Source organism: Poecilia mexicana, unplaced genomic scaffold (genome assembly GCF_051168715.1).
Source record: "Poecilia mexicana isolate PSO_F unplaced genomic scaffold, ASM5116871v1 scaffold_22, whole genome shotgun sequence".
In the NCBI taxonomy this organism is placed as follows: Eukaryota; Metazoa; Chordata; class Actinopteri; order Cyprinodontiformes; family Poeciliidae; genus Poecilia; species Poecilia mexicana.
In genome coordinates this window covers 14,065,465-14,082,903 of record NW_028263391.1, presented here as the reverse complement: position 1 = coordinate 14,082,903, position 17,439 = coordinate 14,065,465, and the positions used below count along the sequence as shown (strand labels likewise).

The following is a 17,439-nucleotide window of genomic DNA, read 5'->3' as shown; positions in this document are numbered from 1 at the left end:
AACGGCAGATGACCTTTTTCTGCAAATAAAAATAAATGTGAGTGCAGTTTGGCCATTTGTGTTTTCCATGTAGAAAATTATGTAAGATCACATTTATTTAATCCATGAGTGAAATATGTATAAGAAATATTGATGCGGAGAACATGGTGCTCTCCAAGATTGTTTATTCATCATGTCTGGGACATCATCACACTTCCTTAGTTGTAGATTATTTCCATTTTAGTTTTAGCTCATCAGTTGGTAATGCCTGATCTTTTTTCTTCACAGGCTGAAATAAACTTTCACATTTTGCTGTTTGATCTATTTCATAAATACCTACTTAAAAACCATCTAAGATATTGTCGTTTTCACCCTTCTGATAGTTTTAACACTTTGCAGAGGTTATGAAACTGAATTATGGGCACTGATGTCTTTTACAGTCATTGAATCTTTTACAGCTGCTATCACCTCAGACACCTTTGACAGCAGATGGTATATATCTATATGTAATTATATGAATTAACAGTATCACCCTGCCAAAGTACATCAAGTTTCTTTGGCTGCTAAATGCTCTGAGCAAAAACCTGATCCTCATTTTCTTTCCCCAACATTTATCCAGCCAAGAGAAGCACCTTTTTATGATAAATTTTAAGTATTTTTGAAATGTCAACTAAAAAAAAAACAAAACACTTGAATGCTTGAAAACAAGAGGCTCTTCAAGTGAAGCGAGTTCAACAAAGTACTTTGTTAAAACCAATCAAACAAAATCCACACTGGCAGGAAAAATGGAGTGAGCTAAATGTTGTTGCTCCTTCACCGCAGGATGTAAGTCAGCTCTGATTACCATCATGAGCCGCCCCTTCATTTTCTCGAGCCATCCCTTTCACCCCTCCTTTAATCACTGGCAGCATCAGCGCAGGAATGCTAATGGTAACCTATGGGAGAAGGATGCAGCGCACAAGATAATAAAAACCCTCCCACGCTTTCTGGGACAACAACGAAGCGTCACCGCCGACATTACTCCCACGATATGGGCTCCTAATTACACGAACAGCAATAAAGGTGATTTAGCCACAATATAAAACTTATGGAGAGGAGGAAGCGATTCTGTTGATGAGTTCATCATCTTGGTCATTAACCGCCGATGAGAAGCTACGATCTGCTCTTTTATTCTGCAAGTTCTCTGGGCAAAGAAATGAAGCCGTGTATCATTTTTTGGACGTTTATCTGAAAAGATTAGTTTTCTTTGTGCTCCTGCCCTTTCTGTGGGAGTCTGACACAGATGCTCCGACGTTGAAACCAATCGATCTGAGCGGAGGAACTCCAGATAAAAGCAAAACAGCAGAAAACAAAAGAATAAATTAGTTCTTTTTCCTCTGGCTCTTTATTGATTTGATCTGTTTGGGGCTTTAAAGTCAAGACACTGCAGATTGAAAGAGGAAGTTTGTAACAAAGGGCAATTTTAACAACAGACTCCAGCGTGGAGGATTTTAAATAAGTTTCGCCATACAAGCTAAAATGGGAAAAATAAATCCTCTCTGTGTTTCATTTCTTTCTTTCTGGGTTGAGTTATTAATGTCTGAGCTTTAATTACTTTGTGGGACATGGTGAGTCAATGCTTTTATCCACAGAAAGACTCAAGCTTGCCCTGCTTTTTTTTGAGAAGAGCTCTGGTGTATAATTAATAGACAGGGCAAAACCCATGAATAGCAATGCGGCAGATATGTCATTTTTTCTTAAATGCCCTTCTCTCTACTTCCTCCTTCATCTTTCTTTAGGGACCACTTACTCTGCTTGACGGCTGCTGAAATTCATTTGTAGGCTGGCTGTTAGAAAAACGGACGTGAGATTAATCACTGAATTTGTGTTCAAGCGGAGAGTCCGGAAGTTGAGACGCTGTCTGATCATAGTTCTTGCATCGTCACTCCTTTGAAGCCATACGCTGTTTGTTTTTCAGGCTTGTGGTGCACTCACACTTCAGGTCTGACTTTTGTCGTCTCACTGGCCGCACAGTAAGGCAGCGGATTCGGATTCCCGACTGATTATTAAACAGATCATTGCAGCTATACTAGCAATAAAGATGTAGCATGACCTCAAACCATGTTTATTAGCAATCAATACATATTTCAGATTACAGTTTAAACAGTAGGAAATTACTGTAAAGCTTTAGTTAAAAGAGAAACTGAAATCAGAAGTATAGTATCCAGTTTCCTGCAGCTGTTCATCAAAGCTCTCACAATCATCATTTTCAGAATCATTACTGTCCTCTTCAGAAGCTGCAAGCATAACAGCAGCAGGTGTCATTTGATGTGTGTATAAAATTCTTATTTATGATGTTTAGAGTACAATGTAACATGAGGAAATGTCTAAAGATACACACGACTAAAAGGATGAAACTCTGCAGCTCATGAGTGCGTTGTCCTACCCGTTTCACTCCTACGTCCGCCATTTTGGCTGACAAACACTATATATATATAAACATGTTTAAAAATGAGGTGAGTATTTTGTTCTAGTGCAACAAAATAAAATGTAACTCATCATCTTCAAACATCACAACCCCATCAAGTCTAAATATTCTGGCACACAACAGGATTTAAAAGTGAAAAAGCAAAAAACAAGAAATGGGGCTCAAGGAGGAAGAATTAATCAGAAAGTCTATCAACTTCTGTGTGGTCAACTCTATGTCACGACTGATAAGGGGTTCTTTGGTGTTTTCACTCAGCATCCTCACTGAAACCTACACCCATGTTTTTTAATGGATGTGTGTCCATTCAGACGAAGCGGACTCCTGTCCGGTGAATTCTTGCCTGTTTGAACAGAACAGATGGTCGTCATTAACAGGACAGGGTCCAAATCATTCAGACTGATACTGGTTCAGGCTGTGACAGCTTTGCCCATCGCATTACAGCACAACAGCAAACCATGTACTCATCACAATTCCCCGATCGATGAAGCGTTCATTCGGCGCTCCAGCTGACAAATCGACTCTGCAGCCTCTGGCTCGCCTGCTCCTTCCTCCCTGTTTCTGGCTCGAGATGAAAATGGAAAAGCCTTAGCCTGTCTTTGTATGTAAACCCACCCCTATTTCCTTAGCTTTAGGGTGTTCAGTCTTTCGGATCAAACATAGGAATGCTTTGTTCACCCTAAGCATAGACAATGCGATTGCTGGCTTTTCTTGGGGGACGTGGAGCAAAACAATTCCATGAAGTGTTCGGCTCCACTTGAGCGGAGAGGCCGACATTCGTTTCCTCTGCGCTGGCTTTGCTTCCTCCTGTGAGGAGATGCTTATTTCTGCCTTTGTACACATGCACAGCAGGGGTGGCCGATAACAACGTTCCCCTGAAAGTGAAGCTGACACAGTTGATATTTAAAGCAATGCTGCCATGGCTGCTGCTTTACTGGAAGCTTCGGTGTGGTTCACTTTAGTAAAATGGCTCTAACTGAAGCTATATGTTGAGGATCAAGACAGCTTTTCTAATTCATTACCTAATTGGCCCAATTAGAGGCAACCTCTCGCCCTTATCCACATCTACTCAGTGAATAAAGTGCACGTTAGTGTGTGAAGGTTTGCTGCTCACACTGCTGTGACTAATCAGGAACCTCTGAGAACCTCTTTCATTGTCTGAAGAACCGATTGTACTCACTGTCATGTTCTGTCAGTTCACTTCCCCCGAGCGTTACTCTGAAGGCATTAATGGACGACTGATCTTTCGGATGCGTGTTGTAACCATGCATCATTTAAACTGATGGATGTAGAGCTGCTGAAAGGAGCAGGGGAGAGATGCTGAACTCTCCAAGTAATTAAAAAAAGGTAAATCTGACTAAAAACATCTCCATCACTATGTTTTATGAAAAGCAGCGTCCATCTTGCCGATAGTTTATGGATAATTACGTTGAGCGATATTGACAGAGAAGATTGCCCCAGAGGCAAGAAGTCATTAAATGTAGAGTGTACAGAATGCTGTGTGACAGATCGGTCAGCTTGGAGTGCATATGTAGTAATGACACATTAGCAAGAAATATTAACACCTGATAGTCCAGTAGACTCAGTTCGATTGGGGACCGAAGTTGCTACATTTTTTTTATATATATATTTTCAGCTGGTGGAGTTCACTGTCAAACGGACCAAACCATTTCAAAAACTTGTGCACCTTCTCGCCTGGGGTGGCGCTGCACCACCTGGAAAGAACACAAAAACCCCTAAAGAAGACGCTGAACACAGTTTACTTTTTCATGAATGTAAACAAGATGGAGGGGTCAGATTTTAGTGCACGTAGAAGTTTTCATTGCAAATTTAACACTTAAGGGTTAGGCAGTTGACTAATTGTTACACAAACAATTTTTTGATTTCTCCAGAATCTGTGTGTCAGCTTTAGGTGTTTCAATGGAGAGTTCTCCTTTGAGGAAAATAAAAAGAAGATTCAGTGCTTCACAAAAGTGTTTCTTGTAAAAGTTTGTTTTAAATCTCTTTAATGTTACTACATAGTGATATTAAATACCACAAAAGCCACTGATCAGCAATTATTAAAAGTTCTAATTTTGTGTAGTACATATTTAAATGTTTTAATTAACAAGATGCAGTGCTGTAACTCAAGACCTGAATAACTTGGGTGGTAAGGGGGTTCGGTTCTGTGTGTGGCAGCTGACCGTTTTTGAAGTTTTCAGGTCAGAGTGGCCTTCACTGGACTGACACTACAGATGGCTCATTAGGCTGTGGCTTGATAAGCCACTGCCAGCACAAATGCACACACACTCATGCACACGCACTTCCATCCTTCCATCCTCCTGTCATTCTTTTTTTCAGTCTAACACCCCACCTGCTGCTCACACACATACATATAATATGGATGCAAGTGTGTTCATCACCTGTCCGATAAAAGGAAGATGTGCGCGCGCATGTGTGTGTGTGTGACTACTTTTGAGCTTTTTGCAATTATGTCCAAATTAAATTATTTTAAGTGCATTGGTAGATTGACAGACGAGTTAATAGCTCAGGTAAAATATGACATTATCATTATGTGTTTGTGTGTGTGTGTTTGGATTTGTGACCTTTCAAGGCCCATTTTTCCAACAAATCCCATGCTGCGGGGACCGACTGTTCCTTATGGGACCCAAAAGCCAGGACCCATAAAAATAAGTGCTGTTATAGCATCAGGAGTTATGTTCAGGACTAAAGTGAAGTGTGAACTGAGTTTATGTTTTGTTTAGGGATAGGCGCAGGGTGTAGAAATTAATTAAAAAAAATGGATGGAAATCGTAATCTATGTGTATGCATTAAGTTTGTCACATGCTAACACACATATTGTTGGTCTTTGTAATTTATGTGCATATGTGTGTTTGGATGTTTATGGGCTGTCTGTGTGTAAAACTGTTTAACCGTTTCCTGTAACAGTCAGGGTTGACAGAGTCTTTGCTTGGAAATGTGTTGCTTATTAAACCGACGCAACCTGCAAGATGCAAACACATCACCTCTGTTACAACATAATTCACATTTTCATCCACATCGCTGAACATACACCAGTAGGGGTTCATGTACTTCTACAAGACCCTGGTCTTAAACCAGGAGTGTCCAACACCAAAGCTCAAGAGCTAGAGTCTCGCAACTTTCAGATGCATCCCTGCTCCTACTCATATAATTGTTTCTTTTACCTTAAATCTGTCAAACTTTGCAGCTGGAAACATTAAAGCATAGTCTTATCAGCTACTGAAGATTGTACAGTGTTCATCCTTCCCCTCATACAGACTTTCCTGGAAATTGACTCAAGGTTCAGTCTGTGAAATCGAGGAGGTCGTTAAAAGTGAACACACTGATTTCATCTTAAAGCTGCAGTTGTTTGGGTTGCAGGTAATGTGTCTGAGTGCCGGGAGAAGGACTCCGGAGACGGCTGGTTACAGAGTGTAATGAAAGCTTCGTTTTCTCTGCTTCTGTATCCAGCTCTGCTCATCCATCACTAGGAGCACCATCAAAGTGAGCCAGTGGAGAAAAAGTGAGGCCCCCTCTCTACTGCCTTCCCATCTCAGAAAATAAGAAAACTAACAATAGGACATGGCTGGGCATTATCACAAAGGGGGCATCCTTTTCTGCTTTATAGCCAGAGGAAGATATACCAGGATTACCTGGATTTGCCCCTTCTGGAGAAAAGCAGCTTCATTTCTGAGGAATCAGATGTGGTTTAATGAGGAGAGGGGGGGGGGGGGAGATGTCAGGATCCCTCTGTCAATCCTTAGAAAACAATCATTCCTCTCAGAATCCAGTTCGATGTTTTCAAATCCCATTCACACATTTTAAGCATTTTTGTGTGCCCATGAGTGACGGTAGCGTCCTAATATGAATTATATCTTGTGAACAAAAACAGAAAGCTGTAGATGGAGAGGGAAGCTACAGATGCTTCAGGGAATTTGGCAGTGACTCGACCACAGCACTAATGAACCCAGACTTAGGTGACCTCTCAGGGATCATGAGGGTGTCAACAGCCACAAACAGACTGCAGCCAATTATACCCAACTCAGAAACAGGGAGAAAATGATGTATGTCACAGGGAAGGATGAGTTTTTAATGACTCTGTGGATAAATGAAGCACTTTAGAGTTAAAAACCTGAAAATTGGTTAGAATCTTAAGCTGTGTTGTCTTATTTCTCTTGAATCATTTAGCTCCTTCCTATGCTGTATTTAAATACAGTATATATATGATGTTACTCTTCTTTTTCTTGCTAAGCCAGGGCATTTTCTTTCTGCATAGCACAGGGCAATTCAAAGCACTCTACTTGATTAAGAAGAAAATAAAACAATAAATAAGTTGAATAAATTTGAAAACCAATCAATAAGGGTCCATAGAAAAGACAAATGGGTTTTGGTGTCACTTGATATTAGCAACTCAGTAATAAAGTCATGTATTATTTAACATTATTGACTTAAACATACTGAATGAATCTGAATAAAACACTAATAACACACATTTAGTTGCATTAAAATGCAATATTTTATTAAAGCTTGTTTGTATTCTCACTAAATAAATGTTCTCCCAACACAGGCTAAATTCTCATACTTGTGTGTGTTTAAGTGAGAGCTGCTTTATGCATCTTTTAAGACCTTTTTTTATACATCTTTACCACATGTACTAATAAGAGTAGATCCCATATAAAAATGCAATATATAAAGTGAAAAGCAAAATTTGCCAAGTTTGCACAAAAGAAGATGTTAAACCTAAAGTCTCCATAAACCTGTTGAAAAGCAGCCGCCGTGTTAAACAGGTATATCACCTCTGGTGAAATTCGTCTAGCATTCGTTTTTATGCACCAGAACAAAACATTCGCTTTTGAATTCTCTAGAGAAACCTTCAGCATTTACAAATATATCTGCTGGAAAAATAAAACTCCAGCATGTACAGCAGCTCAGTTGCATACTGGGGGGATTTGAAAAAAAAAACAAAAAAACAATCACAATGTCATGTCAGAGCACATACATAATAGATGAGGGTTTCCTCTGCTCAGTATGCTGCTGTGTGGTAACTGCAGCTGTTCAGAAGAAAACAAAGAAACACTTCAGATTCAGATTGAGAAAGCAAGAAAACAGCTTTAAAAAAGATGTTTCTGAAACGGCAGTGCTGTGATAATGGAGACAGGGTGTAACATGGAAAGGAGAATGACTCATTTTTACCCTCCTAAGACAGTGAAAGCTTGGTTGTACATTATTAATATACTGACAGAAAATAAACTAAGTGACATCACAATACGAACTCCATGATCCACTTTAACTTGTAAGTATCCCTAATATTTCTAATTTAACTCAATAGTTCTGATGAGTTGCACATTGTTTGCAACCAAACCAAAGATGCAAAAATGGTAAAAATGTGTATCTTGAGTTTTTCCTCTTGTCCCTGGGAAAGGAGATGTTAGAATCTCCTTTACCTCCTTCACTACGCTCCCTGTGGATCCTGTCACTCCCACCGTCTCCTGTGGATACCTAAACTCTCCCTCTCATCACTCTGGAGACCCAGCAAGCAGTTTGCTCCCAGCTTGCAGTGGTCCAGTAAAAGACTTGCACAGAAGCATGCTGTTATCCAGCAGAGTGCCTCAGAAGTTCTCGCACAGACAGAACCGAGAGACTTTGTGGTTCAATATTTTAGGTCAAGACAAACCTTGTTATAGCTCGAAGTCCAAATTTGCATTTTAACAAACCTAATTGAAACCATTCCAATAAGTTTGAATAATAATTAAAAAAAATCATTGATTGCTCATATATCTTGGTTTGTTTTTGACATTTACATGAATTTATCTTGTGTTGCAACTAAGAAACAAAGAAAAATGTGCATTTTCCCTAGCAGATGAGGTTTCTTTTTTGTTTATCAAAACTAAAAAATCATGCTTTTTCCTCCTAATAGCAAACCTGAACTCTGCATTATATTACCTCTGTTTTGATTGATCCACACTCATTGAGTCCTCCTCCTCTGCCTTTGACTTCATCAATTTTCTCGCATTGATTCTGTTTCCAGGAATTTGTTCAATATATAAAACAAACAGCAACAAGTAGGTTTAAATGTAAATTTTATTGTAATGGAGTCCTGATAAGACAACATCCTTGGTTAATAACTCACAAAATCTGATATTTCATCTCTACTCCTTAAGTTTCACACCAAACTTTGACAAAGACAAGTTCATGCAGCTCCTTCCTTCATGTGTGCTCTTCCCCTGAGATTTGCTTCTGTTATTACTGCTGCCTTCATGCGAGAAGTGTGCCTGAAATTGCGCCCTAACGTGACAGGGCTTGTGTTTGCAGCCTCTAATCTTGTGAAAACAGGAGCACAATCGGTAACCGAGAGCTTTTCACATTTTAACTGTCAGTTGAAATTATTTCATGTGAATCGATTGGTCCTCTGGAAAATTTGTAAGTGTTTTTCTTTTCGGGCTCTTTCAGCTGTCGTCAGTTTGTGCCACGAGACTCTTGTGTTAGTTTGTGTTTGGTTTTGTGTTTTCAATGGATACTTGCTTGATTTTCTTGTACTTGTTCTTTAGTTGAATTGTCTTCATACCTCCTCACACCTGTCGTCATTTAGTTAATTGACTCACCTGTCACTTATCAAGAACTCCCTCTGCTTGGTTCTTTTACTCCATGGGTTTCTTACTTCATGTCCTCCTAATGTAATCCTATGGATTTGGCCTCCTACAGACATCTTGTCAGAGTTCATCTAAGTAATGTTCTGGTCATTTTCAGGTTTTCAGCTATCTGTTCTTCCTTTGAGGCTTAATTTGGGTTCTTCCATCCATCGTCTGCACTCACTTGCACTTGCAGAATCGCAGGAGGGCTAGTCATTTGGAGAGAGGCAATTTTTTCCACCGCTTTATATTATACCGCTTCTTGCCAGAAGAAAAATAGCCAACAAAAATATATTCAAAACAAACAATTTGCCAGTAGCGTCCTGCTTAATTTCCTCCACACAAGTCAACCTCATTTCTAACATAAACTAATTACAAATGCCTGAATCAGGGAGTAAAAAAATCTTGCAAAACTGATTATTTCCTCAGCTCTTTACCAATAAATTGTTACCCTTGTGTGAAATAAAACTCAAAATTTCATATAATACATCCCCCTCCCTGTTATATCTCAGTGACTACATAAGGCACTAAACTAGCAAAACCCATCATCTTAACGAGCTCATAAAAATAGGAGCTTCTGTGTGGTCGGCTTGCGGTGAGGGTTTTTTTTATGAGGGATTTGTGGCAGCTAATGCTGCAGGGAGATGTATGTGACAATGACAAAACTTGTTGCAGGCGACTGAAAGTAGCCCACTGGTGCAAAATCCACATTTTAGTTTGCTGTGTGTATTGGAGATCAATACAGACTCACAGATAGGAAACATGGAGGTGAAGAACATAAGGTTAATTTAAATGTCTGGCTAAAAAAAAGAACAAATTAAAGATTCTGAATGGCAGAAGAAGGTTTAAAGTAAAACGCTTTAATTATTGAAAATTAAAATTCATAGCGGAACAAAGTCGAAACTGGGAAAAAGATTGGAAATAAATCTGAGAGGATCTGGCGCTGAATAAAATAAATATGTATAATAAGGAAAGATTTACTGACCCACCGTGAAGCATAGGTGTGCTGTAATCCATCAATAAACAAGAAATAAGCCCCTTCAAAGTAGCACGTGAAGCATTGAAATTGTTGGCAAAATCTGTCTCTTTTCATCATTTATTCTGAAAGAAAAAAAAAAAATCTAAAAATGCAATTGTTTTGCAGTTTGGCATAATCAAAGACGTTGGGACAAATATATTATAAATGTATTTGAGCCAAGAGAAAAGGGATTTTCTTTTGCAAGACAAAAGAAAATCCCTAATAGGAAAATAAATGCTAACAAGTCACTGTGAGAACATGAGTTGCACCCACGTTCCCCATGCAATGGAAAGATAGATGGTTGAGTTATTTTGCAACCACAAACTAATAAATGTGTAATTGCCACAGCAGTGCCTTAATGTTTGTAATATCAGCTCAGTCAAAGCTCTATTGTGAAGATTTTTATGTTTGTTAGAGATCATTAGTGAAACAATGGCATCACAAAGACTAGGAATATGTCAGGAATTAAGTTGTTGAGAAATATAAAGCAGGGATTGCTTATAAAACAATTTTCCAAGCTTTGAATATCTCACAGAGTCCTTGTCTTTCACTTGTCAAATGGAAGAGACACATGTGTAAAGCTGGCCAAGGAAAACATTAAAGAGAGTTCAGGTGGAGGAATCTGTTGGCACAACAGCTTTTTATTGTGTGCTCCATAGATCTTACCATTGTGGAAAAAAGAACAATAAAAAAAAGTCACATCTGAAAGAAATACATGAGATGATACCATTTAAGTTTCCTCAAAGCCATAAGGGACACACCAAACATGTGGAAACTGTAAAAATGCTACATGTAGCAAAAAGCTAAATTTGCACTTCACCCTAAACACACCAACCCCATTGTGAAACTTTGTGTTGGCAGCATCATGCAGTGGGGATGTATTATTCAACAGGGATGAGAAAGCAGGTTGGATGGAGCTAATTACAGGGAAAATCTGGACGATGACCTGTTAGCATATGCATAAGACATAAGGTCCACCCACCAGATGGTCCTGAATGCTTAAGTAGAAGGCAATTTGGCTTCTCCTTTTTTTCTCCAGGAAGTGTTATGATATTACCCAGGCATAAAATGACTAAATCACACTCAGACTGTTATGTGCTGCAGGTGTATGTGTTTTGCAAAATATGACTTCAAATAGTGTAGAAAGAAAATGATCACTAGAAAGATCCCAACTTACTCCACAACAAATTTACCTATAAGAATCAGCCCTTTGTTTTGCTTCTCAGAACAGATCTTGAGCTTTTTTCCATGTCTACATTTTCTTAAACTGCTTCCTCACATGTATTTTTTTCTCCGATCACTTCACACTGGAATCAAACCAATCCTTTGGGATGCCCTGTGGCGTTCCTGGACAGCTGGCTGTTTCTGGAGATCCAGAGAGATACTTGATATCAACACTTCGTGTCTTCCTTGCTTTGCAAGCACGCTCTATTCACTCTGCGTGCCTCTCTACCATTTAAACACAATGAGCAGTAATTATCCAAGCTGCAATCAAATCTCTGATTGTTGCGTAAATCTTCATCGCGCTGTGAGGGATGTTAGCACATTCATCCAGATGCTGATGTGCCACAGAGGGAACGCAGAGACGCTTGCTCACTGAGGAGAGGGCTGGAAGGGAGAGCCACAGTGCCTCCTGTCTGCAGCTAGAAACAAATGACAGGCAGTTTAAAGACACACTGTGTTTTATGGCACTGCAAAAAAAAAAAAAAAAAAAAAAAAAAACTTAAGCAGATCTGCATGGTAACTTAACAAGCCTATTTGCAACTCTTTATTACTTGTACAAAGCACTTCTGTCTTCAGCCCCATTTCCTCTGAGGTCAATGAAACGGTGCACAATGTTCTTCTGCCAGTAAACACACCATAAAATAGATAGCCTCAAGGTGAAGAGAGGTTTGTGCAAAGTCAGAATGACATTGTGGAGTCCTGACTCAACGGCAAGATTGCACACAGATGAATATTCCAACTCAGTGGAGGAATATCATTAATCAGGAAGTTACCTTTTCTGTCAGGATGTGGTGCCGTCGGGTCAGGGTGTGATGACTGATAACAGACATGAGAAAAATGTTTTCCCATCGCTGCTTTGTTTTAAGCTCTTTGTTTGGTGTCATTTCAAGGATTCCTGACTGCCGTGGCTCTTAAAAGTCCTGCTCAAACGCCCAGTGGACCATAAAACACTGTCTGGGTTCTTGTTGCTCGTCAGAATTCAAATAAAAAGTGTCAGAAATTATCTGACATGACTGTTATTATGTGCTTCTAATGATGCTTTTGAACTTGGGCAAAATGGTGATTCGAAATGTAACTTTCAATTAAATGTAAAACTAAGAATTTGGGACACGACTTTAATGTATTATGGATTTTCTCTGATCTTGTTTTAGTCAAAAGGTTCTTTAAAATATACTTCAGCTAACAGCAGCGATCTGGCATAATGTCGTATAAATATTTAATCACTTTTCTTATCAGAGTTGATAGATTTCATTTAAAGCGTTTAGTTCCCTGTCAGACTCCGCTTTTAACAACAGTTCATAAATCTTCAATAAGATTGAGGGCTGAATAAGATTCAGGAAGCTTAATACTGACCTGCTTTGTCCATTAAAGTTGTATCCAGGTTTTCATCATCAGGCTGTTGATTTGAGATGATGTTGTTGATTCTAACATGTTGTGTAATTATTCTAGTCAAAGATGTCAAGATAAACTTTTTAAATGTGTGAACGTCGCATTAAATGTCAAGTGGAGGTGGGTGGTAGCATCAAGCACTGGGTCTGTTTTACTCCTAGTGGTATGGATGCATTGCACAAAGTGTATAGATATTGGATGTTCAAGTGGGAGTTTGACCTGAACTGTAGGGTTAGAGAAGATCAACAACAATAAATACAAAACGTATGCATTCAATTCTTGGTTTTAGAAAAGGCGCATTTACCATTAAAATGCACTAAATATATGAGTGGAAGCCCAAATTAATGGCATTAAAGCCTATGGTGAATCTATGTAATATTCTGACCACTGATTTTGCCTAAAAGTTTGCTAGAATTTCTCACAATAAATAAATAGAAGCCATAAAAATGCATTCTTATCCAAAAACACTGTTTGCAGTTTTGGTTATAGACTACCTGACTCCCCCTCAAGCTCTTGCATTTCTCCTTTTCATCATTTTGAGCTTCCAGGTTAAACTAGCATTAGCCCTAAATTACTTTTCAGAATGTAAAAGCGGTCGGAGGGTTGCACGCTTCCTCTGTCCCATGAAATTGCTTCTGACTCCTTTCCTTAAAACCAAGGCGCTTCAGAAGTGAGATTTATAGAAAACTGGAAGGTGATGATCTGAAATGTAGCCATAATCCTCTTCCACTCTCAACAGAAGCAATAAGATGTCAACAGAAGCAATAAGATGTCTCTATCAGTCACGATGTTCGTAATGGCAATATTGGAGCTGAGATCGAAGCAAAATGAAGACTTTAATTTATCTGAGGTAATTTTGAATTTCTATTTGTTCTTTAATGGATAACATGAGCTAGTTTTGCTGTTTTTTTTTTACACAGCTCACATTAAAAGCAACAGAAGCATTCTCACTGCAAAGAAAGAACAAACAACCTCAGGGAATGTCAGGTTGTTTACGTGGAGCTTCCTGCCAGTTTACTTTAATCAGAAGTGCAATGATTAGGACCTGAAAAGCTCGCCTTAGGCCCATTCCAGCACAGACAGGAAAGGTTTGATTTCTAGCCTTTATCAGTGTTTCTCAAGCACACAGTTTGTGTACAGAAAGAAGCCAAGAGAGGCGGTTGCACGTCAGCGAGGTCCACAGCTTGTTCCTGCTGGCGGCATGGCTTATAAAGTGCTACTGATTTGTAATTTCCCTGTGCCTGCAGGTTCTCTCAGGGGAGCGGGCTCTTTGCTGCATGGGCTTGCTCTCTGCATTAGCTCTCATGAATGATGGAGGAGGCACGTGTCGGCAACTTTACGAGCCGCTTCTCAAAGAACTCGGACGGTTTGAAATGTGGAAACTGGATAGGTTGAAAGAATAAACATAAAATGAAGTGAGCTTAGGTTGGAAAGGAAACGTTACATTTGCTTTTGAGTTGAGTAATAAGTTTGTAAGTTCAGGCCATCCTAACAATTATGATTAGTCAAGCAGTAAGAGTAAGACACCTCTTTCCAAATCTTTATCTACTGACTTCGTTACGTAACTGTGTGACTGTCTCTCATTTTGACAGGAAACGCGCCTCATCAGCTGTGTTTGCTGCATTATTCATGAAGAGAGTGAGAATGAGCGGCTCAAGCACAACCCATCATTCTTAGATAAACGTCTCGGCCTTCTGGTGGAGCATGGGGAGGGCTTATCTTGTTTCTGTTTTTTTCTTTTCTTTTACCCAAGAAGACAATTAGCACCCAGTACAACTGACTTTAAACATGCATTCACTGTAGCAAACATGCAACTAATATTAGCCTAATGAATAAATATGTATTTCAAAGGTCAATAGTCTGATCTGATGGAAGGAATAAAGCTGTACACTGTAGAAATGGTCCATGCTTATCAAAGCTGACTAAAAAGGGTAATGAGATGTTTAGATGAAGCCACTAGGGGGCGTATTAATTCCTTTAAATTAAAACCTGTCGCTTTGTTTAGAGTTTACTGATTTTATCGCCCTCTGGTGGTTTATGATAAATAGTTGCAAAACTTTAACCACACAAAATCCTGTCTATCAACACTGACACTGTAAAAATCTGCCAAAGTATTTTACATCACACAGCTGTACGTGTTGAAAAGGGTTTTATGCATACTGTTTTCTTCGTTTTATTGTGTTGCCATTATCTGTGATAATTAACAATAAATGGCTTTTCAAAAATTGTTTGCAGCAATCAGCATTTATTTCAAGGTAAACTGATATCAGGCAGCATATATCGATTATCACTGTATTGTAGATTTTAGTGGTTCATTGATCTACAGTAAGGAACTTAGATCATGTCAAAATCATGTAATTTGAGGATAAGACTCAAAATTACAAAATCATTTTTGAAAACTAACACTTTGTACGTTTTAACGTTTGCAGTTTGATTGTATGTCTCCAACAGAGATTAGTTTCATAATAGCTTAAGATAAGATAAGATAAAATATTCCTTTATTAATCCTACAGAGGGGAAATTTGCATTGTTACAGGGGGAAGTGAATTGATGTGTTTATTTTGTTTTCCAACTCAGACTTTTAAAACTTCAGCCTGCAATGGCAAATATGAAGTGAAATCCACCAAGTGAAAGAAAAAAAGTAACTTAATGTTGCTATTTTGCCACGTTACAGGGCTCTGTAGCTTGAAGTGGGGGGTATATAAATTGCACCATGCAGCCATCCTGGTCCTGAGTTACCCTGAGGAGTTTGTGTTCTCCACCTGTGTGTTCTCCACCTGTTTTGATCTCGCTCATCTGACTGTGTGTGTTTGTGCGTGTGCGTGTGCGTGTGTGCGTGTGTGTGTGTGTGTGTGTGTGTGACCTTTTACTCTAGTCCCACCCAAAGTTGCGTATATTTACTTAAAGGACAAAAGTCTCTGTCATACAATCACGCAGACCCCCATGGCAGTGATATAGTTCCAGGTCTGCTCCACATGGAGCCCTCTCAGGGGCCCACGTCCCAAAGGTCACAGCATCAAAGACATCACAGGTCAGGGGGCCGAGGAGAACCTGGTTTAACCCTCCGGTGCCCTTTGCATTATGATGTAGATACACCCACTCTCTTTAGTTCTTGCTTTCCATACGATACGTGAAAGTAATATATGAATGGAAACCTGAGCAAGTTTATGTGTTGTTGCCATTGTTGCCTTTGATTTAAATTCTGATCTTGATTTTCTTTTTTTTTTTTACTTTGAACATTCTTTTGTTTGGATAATGGTCTTGGATGGTCGTCTTTCTTGCTATAAACGTAACTGTTCATTCCAAATCATCCAATGAGAAGAAAGAAAATTAGAAAACACTTTTATATCCACCCACTCTGTGTCTAAACATTTTCAGAGATTTTCTTGTAATTCTCAATATGCACTTTAAACTTCTCTGGAATCTATGACCGTTATTTTTGCCCCAGATCTCAAGCTCAGTAAGATTGGATTGAGAGCATCTGTGAGCAGAACCTTTCAGATGTTGTCTCAGATTTTGACTGAGCCAGTCTAGCACATTCATTCATCTAAAGAGTTTCATTGTAGCACTTCCTTTGTGTTTACAATCACTGTTTAACTGTAAAGTGAAAATCTCGCACAGTCTCAAGATTTTCTTGTTCCCTCTGCAGGGAGGGAGCATCAGAGGCAACGTAAAACATGTGGTATAAGAAATGAAAACAGGGGCATGTGGTAAACAGGCGAAGCTCCTTCTTGAGGCTCAGAGATTTGATCTGAACCTGCTTCTTTTCAGAACTGTTGGCATCTTTGTGGGTTAATTAAGTGTACTGCATTTCAGTAAGTTGTGTCCAAAGGCACATGTTTCCTTCTACTATGAGTCTGTTGGCACATTGCCCAGCAGAGCCCCAGATATAGGGATTCTTCTAGAGAGGTGCTAGATACAGGGCTTTCCATTGCTTCTGCTGAAGAAAAGCTTCCCAATAGCATGACACTGTCACCACCATGCTTTACCACGGGGATAATTTTTTTACGGTGATGTACAATATTAGCTTTGCAATAAGAGCATTTTACTTTTTGGTCAAAAAGTGTAATTTTGTTCTCCTCTGACCAGAGGTCCGTCGTTGTCTTCCCCAGAGTAATCATATTGAGCTATATGGGCCACGATTGTTTGTACAAACAATGAGTTTAACTTCACTTTCAGATGCTTTACACCATTGGCACATTTAGTATGAGGAAGCTGAATGAATGTCTTTTTTCAGACTCAATGCAACTTTTTAAAACTGGAGGAAACGAGTCCAAACTTTTTCTGGAAAGACTGATGTGTCTACCAACTATATTAACCCATAAAGATGTCAAAGCATTGCAAATCCCATCACCTCACAGCCATTTCCATGGAGACGGTGATTATCCATGCAGAAACACATTATGCAACACAGTAACAGACTTGCCATTCAGAGTGAATGGGATTATATTTCAGTCTGTTCTGCTCTGACATGTCAATAAACCTGGTTTTGCTGAAGGCGGGGCTTTTTTTCGCAGCCAGGAGCTTCCAGGACACACAGCTTCTACATTTTGGGATAATTGAGAGATTTTCACTGTTTACTTTCTCCATGGGAATGTGCCAAGTTAAATGTTTCTCGGGGAAATAATTAAGGCATTTTTGTAACATTTTAGGTGACAACATGTAAATGTTTCGCACACATTTGGTAAAAATTCAGTGTTTTATCGAGAGCTTTCTTTTCAGTGTCCAACCATTTG

The 17,439-nt window shown here is 39.2% G+C and overlaps 1 long non-coding RNA gene across 1 annotated transcript; it reads left to right on the top strand.

The window, feature by feature from the left end:
* Positions 1 to 13,448: 13,448 nt before the first annotated feature.
* On the top strand, positions 13,449 to 14,928 carry LOC148152816 (uncharacterized). Its single transcript, XR_015762026.1, has 2 exons — positions 13,449 to 13,553; positions 14,296 to 14,928. It is a non-coding gene; the product is annotated as an uncharacterized LOC148152816 (long non-coding RNA).
* The last annotated feature ends 2,511 nt before the right edge of the window (positions 14,929 to 17,439 follow it).